At 37.1% G+C, this 7,205-nt stretch overlaps 1 pseudogene; it reads right to left on the bottom strand.

The window, feature by feature from the left end:
• LOC106736038 (60S ribosomal protein L34 pseudogene) overlaps positions 1-7,205 on the bottom strand; it is a 29,824-nt pseudogene that overhangs the window by 11,085 nt on the left and 11,534 nt on the right.

Here is a 7,205-nt window from a genome sequence, read left to right as displayed (position 1 = left end):
TGTTTTAAGCCGCAGGGTCCGGGACGCAAACAGTGGTCGACTACGTGGGAGTCCAGTGACATAGCCATTACGCTAACTGCTGATCCCCAGAGTTAGCCCCTTGATGCTCATACTGACTTCACATCAGAGAATCAGTGCCTCAGTATGACTGTGGGCCTCACTATGTAGTTCTTGCATGTGGGAGGGGTGAGATCCCTACATTCTTTCTCATTCTGAGTCTTTCAAAGACTGAATATGGGGATAGTGCTTAAAGAACAGACAAAATCTTCAATTTCTCTGGCCCTAAAGGGATTATGGAGAGGGACTGACAGATGGTGTGTTGGGCTCCCACATGGAAGACCATGGTTAGAGCCCTATAGCAGATAACTTGAAAATTACACCAGGTACATATGCATGTTATGCCCAAATGGAGGACAAGGGTTTGTGGTGTGGCCATCCCCCCTGAGGGGTGATTTCTCACTTTCCTTTTCAGTTTATCTTTCTCTGTCTCTGGCAAGCACATGCATACTAAGGCAAAAACCTCTAAATACATTAATTAATAAAAATAAATAAATTACTAGAGTAAAGGAACGGGGAAAATATTTTTGAATATGTAAATATTTATAAAACATTACAGGGAATATGAGTAGACACTCTATTCCTCATTTCTGGTATTCCTCATTGTTTTTTGAGCTTATTTTCCTACTCTGAATTTTAGGATTTGTTTTCCCTTAGCCAGTTCCTCAACTGTAACCAAGCACTTACCAAGAAGCTATCAATTCTTGAGTTGGTCTCATCATAAAAGATACCCTATATATGACTTTATCATTATAATTGTTCAATTCATAGAGAGGGAAAAGCACACCCAATACTAGGTCCCCAGCTCTGTAGATATTTGGCTTCATGTAATAAGCACAGTCTTCATGTGTCATCTCAAATGTAGCCTGTAAAGATGTAGCCTTGCTTCTTGCAGAAGAAGCAAGAGGGAAATCAATGAAAATAACATGTCAGAGCCTGTCCAGCACAGAGACAAAGGCCTGTGCATATGGTAAGCTGAAGTGATGGAGCTGAGTGATGTTTACAAGCTCAGTCTTCTGCAGGGAGAATCAACTTCTGTGGGAGCACAGAGTAATCCCACTTTCACCCTCTGCCTTCCACCTGAATACAGTGTGTGTCAGTCTGGTATGATAGACAAGGGGGCAGCTAGAAGAATAGTAAAAAAGCCTTTCTAAGGGAGCCAGAGTGCTGAGACTCACCCTTGGAGTCAGCGTGATTTAAGTAGTTTCATATTGTTTCATCATGTCACTTCAGTTCCATCCAAAAGCTCTGGGGACCTCTCTGCCTTGGGGCTCTGCACCTGGTCACCATTCATTATGATGAAGAAAACAATATGGAAAAAACATTTTTTAAATTTTTTGTCTCTTCTGGTCCCTGTGATTTCATCATAGCTCAGCAACATGTCAGGGGCCAGCCCATCCAGAGACAATAAGTTCTATAATTTTGTGCCCAAGAGACGCCAAGAGTAGTTATGTCTGAAAACAACTCCTAGGGATATAGCTGTATTTTTTTAACTATTAAAATCAACAAGACACCTACTAGGATAATTCTATATGATATTCTAACAAGAATGGGAAGGGATGAGGTCAGTCACTGGTGGCTTCCTCATCAATGTAAAGAAGGCACTTCATTACTCTGTCCAGCTTCACTCCCAGCAATGGATATACCAATGTGATATAGCCATACCTGACATAATAATGGTTGAAACAAGACCTGTGCTGGATTCCTCATCTGTATTCAAGAACCTGTGCATGGATCTATTATATCCCTCATGTCTACATCCCTAAATAAATAACTAAGATACTCTGTGCAGGAATAGGTTTTAGTAATATATTACACTGCAGTTTAAAATCATGTGCATATTATTTATATTTACATTTGTAATTTTATATTTTGGCCATTGTAATAGGGCTGAAATAAACATGAAGTTCAGATACCTCATCAATATATCTATCTCCTTTTCTACCAGTGAAGTTCCTAGATCACATAACATTTCCATTTTTACTGTTTTAAGGAAACTACCTTATTCTTCTCTTGGATATACAGATTTACATTTCCACCAACAGTGCACTCGAGTCCTCTATCCTCATTAGCATTTGTAATTTTTACATTTTTCTGATAGCCATTATTTTTTAAGTTTTTTCTTTAGGGTGTGTGCACTCACCCAAGGGAAAGAAAAAGAGAGGGTAACCTTCCAGGGAGGATGGCCATCCTGAAATCCCTTCTCTTCCATTCTCCTCTCAGGATTTTGGGTATGCATGCATATGTGCCCAGTTGATTCTCAAGCTATAGGGTCTGATACTTGAACCACACAGTGAGCCATCTGGGATCCAGCACCTTAACCTCCATGTTAACTGCTGACCCCTGATAGCCATTCTAACTGGGTTAAAGTGCTAACTCATTGGGCTTAATTTGTGTTTCTCTATAATGAATGATGTAATACTTTTTTCCCATATGCTTTCTATATTTGTGGTTATTTTTGAGAAGTACTTATTGATGTTCTTTCCTCATTTTAAAATCAGGTAATTCATTTTATTGCTATTGAGTTGAGTTCATGTTATACACTGTGAATTACCCCCTTGTTGTAAGAACAGTTTTCAAATACTTTCCTCACATCTGCAGGTTATCTCTTCACCTGTTGAATTTTCTCTTTGTTTTGTAGAATGTTATAGTTTGATATAATCCTATTTGTTTATTTTTTCTTTATTTGCCTGGCTTGTGAGGTCCTAAAATATGTTTGCCCAGACCAATGTTCTGAAGCATTTTTTTCTATGTTTTGTTTTAGAATGTTTTTGGTTTGACATCTTGGGTTAATGTCTTTTTTTTTTTAGAGGTGTTTGCTATAGGGCACATGTGCTCACCAGAAAGACAGAGAGAGACAGAGAGACAGAAAGTGAGAAATCACCCCCTAGAAGGGATGGCCACACTGCAATCCCTTCTCTTCCATTCTCTTTTTGGGATCCTGGGCACACACACACACATGCGCCTATCATGAGTTTAAGCCACTGGGTCCGGGACTCGAACTGTGGTTGACTACATGGGAGTTCAGCAACATAACCATTACGCTAACTGCTGGTTCCTTGAGTTTATGTCTTCAGTCTATTTTGAACTAATGTTTGTAGATGGGAGGGATAGGGGTCAAGATTTTTTATTATTATGCAAGTGGGTTTCCAGGTTTTTCAACATCACTTACTAAAGATGCTGTCTTTTAGTAATTTTTTGACACCTCTGTTAACTATCAGTTGGCTATAAATACGTGGAATTATTTTTAGGTTTTCTATTCTGTTCCACCAAGCTATACACTTGTTAAAATGTACCAACTGACAGAATGAATAAATTATAGGGTTTCAATAGAATGGTAGGGTTACTACAATTTTAAAAAATTATTGTATATCTTAAAATAGCTTAAATAAAGGATTTGAAATATTTCCAACATAAAGAAATAACACATGTTTGAGGTAAGAGGTCAAAACAATCTCCCTGAATTTGATCATTACAGATTGCATACAGGTATGGATCTATTACACTGAACTCCTTAAATATGTACAATTATTTTCTTATTTTATATTTTATCTTTTTGGAGAGGTTTTTGCTATATGGTGTATGTGCTCATAGAAAGACAGAGAGACTGAAAGCGAGAAATTGCCCCCCGGGAGGATGGCCACATTGCAATCCCTTCTCCTCCTTTCTCCTCTCAGGATCCTGGGCACACATGCACATGCTTCCAGCATGAGTTAAAGCCACTGGGTCCAAGACTCGAACAACAGTCAACTACATGGGAGTCCAGCGACATAGCCATTTCACCAACTGATTAATGTAATAATTACATTAAGAAGAGAACACATCTTTGGGACATTATGCAAATGTGTTTCCTGTAGAAAAATTCTAAGAATATAAAATGATCCCATTACTGTGAGATTAATAAAATGCTTAGTGGTGACTAGAGTTGTTTCAAAACACATTCCAACTCTGGAAATGATTGGGTGCCGATTGATAATTTTTTTAAAGTGTATGAATCTCAATTTTCTTATTTTCTGTTAGAAAAATACCAATGCTTTTTAACAAAACGATTGCAAATGTTAAAGAATGGTTAGTTTATGTGGCTACATTTGTTAAGCAAGGAAGTTGTATACATAACTCAATTTTATTTTAATACAATAATAGTTTTTACTTAAAGAAATGACTTAAATAAATGAAGTAAGAAAAAGAATTACCAACATTTTGTGTTTCGATGGAAACATTGCTTCAAGAGAATTCTAAAACTTAACAGCTTTCTTTAAAAACAGTAGGAAAAAAAAAACCTCACTTTTGACAGAAAGAATATGGAAGAATATGGAAGATTTACTGTTGAGTGAAGCAAGACAGGCTATGAAGGAGAGACATTATATGTCCGCACTTCATATTTACTGAGTGTCTGCACTCCATGACTGAAACTGATTGACTAAAGATATAGAAACACAGTAAATGGATGTAAATATCACATATAGTTGTGTGAAATCACTATACATCAGTTAACTTGTAAAGTGAATCTACCAAACATGAAATACACTTCACACTACTCTAGTTGAGGATATTATACATGCTATCATCAACAGGTAATAAACCATTTCTATAGCCAACAAATGTCTTACCTGTTTGTTTTTGGTTTTAAAAGATCAACAAGCTACCATCTCCAGTGTGACTCACAACTATTTGTTGTCCTGAATTGATCATTATCTGTTGTATACATATTTAACACACACACATACACATGCACCATAAGTTGTACATGTATATGTAAATTTAAAGTTACTACAATTTAAAAAAATTAATTGTATATCTTAAAATAGCTGAAATAAAGGATTTGAAATATTTCAAACATAAAGAAATAACACATGTTTGAGGTAAGAGGTCAAAACAATCTCGCTGAATTTGATCATTACAGATTGCATACAGGTATGGATCTATTACACTGAACTCCTTAAATATGTACAATTATTTTCTTATTTTATATTTTATCTTGTATATGTATATGTAAAATTAAAGTTACAATAAAATTAATTTCTTAACAATTAAAAAATCAGCAAACTGGGCCAGCATATGGTATGGAGGCTAAGGAAGCTGGATCCACACAGCTGATTTCATGATTCAAGTCCTGAACCAGGTGACTTGAAAATCACAATCACACTGGGCATATGTATGTGCATACGCAATATCCTGAAAGGAGAATGAGGAAAAAGGAATTTCAGCATGGCCATTGCCCCTAGGGGAGTATCTCTCTCTCACACACACACACACACATGCCCTATAGCAAAAACTAAACAAATTAAAAATTAACAACTGACAAACTTTTAGATGAACTATCCTAGAAAAAAAGAGCGGAAGCAATTCAATAATTCAGTTACAAAAGTGGAGACATTATTACTGATGTTACAGAAATAAGAGGATTATAGGAGAACATATGAATAATTAATGACATTTAGAAATAAGTTCCTTATACACAATTTCAGGGAGAGTCATTAATCTGAAAAAATGGTAGTGTTTGTAGCCTTTGGCTGGAGATTGGTCTATGCAGAGTTTTATTTCATAAGCAGGAGGCATATCTAAAACAATAGTTCTTTTTCAGTTTCTTCATAATATTAGAATGCAAAATTTGGATTTTGTTGTTGTTGTTCAAGACCCTAAAAATATGATAGACACTTATGACATGAAAACCTCATAATGCTCAATCCTCCTGAAAGTTCTTCTATTCTTCAAACGATGCACAGAGGTCCTCTCAGGTCTTATCACAGGTCACACTTAGAGACAAATATGCAGCCTCAGGGCCACACTGAAGGCCATGATGAAGACCTACGTGGGCATGATAGCTTTCTCCTTGGTGCTGTGGTTCACAGGAAGGAAGGTGACCCAGACAGTACAGAGCACCAGCAGCTGGGCATCAAAATCTTCTTGTTGAATGTATCAGGAAGGTTCCTGAATTTTAAAAAAGGTACAGGAGCACTTCCTAGGGCCAAGGAGCTCAGGTATCCTAGGAGATAGTAGAAGGCAGGAACTGAGTCCTTGATACACACAATGATGAGAGTTCTGGGCTCTGAGTGTGAGTCTACATCAATAAAAGAGGGAATAGTTTCTCATCAGATTCCACAGATAATTATTTAGATCATCTTCTACTTTATTTAAGAGTTAGCAGCTCTTGATATCAGTAATTGCCTCATTGTCTTCTTTAAAATTTTTAAAATTTAATCATTATACATCTTCACAGCTTGCAACATGGCTTTTCCAAAGATGCAATCTTTTTTTTTTTTCCTGAACCCCTCCTTTCAATCACTACCCACCCTTTCCTCTACAGTCTCTGGTACCTATGCTTGCCTTCCACTTTTACCTTACAATGTTTCAGTTTCTTCTTAGAGTGCAGACATGTGTATATATTGAGCAGGGACATACCATGTCTGCTTTTTAGAGTGGCTGCTTCACTTGATATTAAATTCCCATATTCATCCACTTTGTATCAAATAAGAAGGTTTCATTGTGTGTTTTTGTTTGTCTGTTTGTTTGTTTTTATAACTGAGTAGTATTCCATAGAGTATATGTGCCACTTGAGTGCCATAACCACAGTAATGGTTTTGGCTAAAATAGTGGTAACAGCTGCAGTGAACACAAGTCCAAATATGACTATTCAGAGGATGCAGATAGTTGTGTGAGATGGCCAGTGAAGAGTCAGGAGCAGGTTTCGTCCCACAGTCTAGTGGTTAAGAGAGCCAGATGCCACATTACTGATTATAGTTTTAATTCCAGCCCTGGCAGCTTTGAAAACATGCTGGGGATATGTGCATGTGTATCCCCAATCCCAACAGGATAGAGAAATGTTGCAGGAGGGCCACATCCCATCGAAAGTGCTTTACCCCTCTTTCTCCCTCTGTTACTTTTTCTCTCTTGAAAACATGCCCTCTGGAAGCTTTTTAAAAAGAGTAAACAATAGATAAAGCTCAGGAGGAGAGACATGAGCAGAACAAAGTGAGACCAGGCAATTGGTCTTGGAAGTGTCTTGGTACTTGGTGAACATCCCAAAACCACAGCTGTGAACATTAAAAAGGGCAGACTCATGCATCCTCCCAAAATGATTAAATTCCAACAATGTCACAGGCCTTTGGAAGTAGCTATTTCTCTTATCTTGTCTTTGTTGTTGTTGT

Source organism: Tupaia chinensis, unplaced genomic scaffold, assembly GCF_000334495.1.
Source record: "Tupaia chinensis unplaced genomic scaffold, TupChi_1.0 Scaffold000614_1, whole genome shotgun sequence".
Lineage (NCBI taxonomy): Eukaryota > Metazoa > Chordata > Mammalia > Scandentia > Tupaiidae > Tupaia > Tupaia belangeri.
The sequence above is the reverse complement of the archived record's forward strand: the minus strand, read 5'-3'. Positions and strand labels throughout refer to the sequence as shown.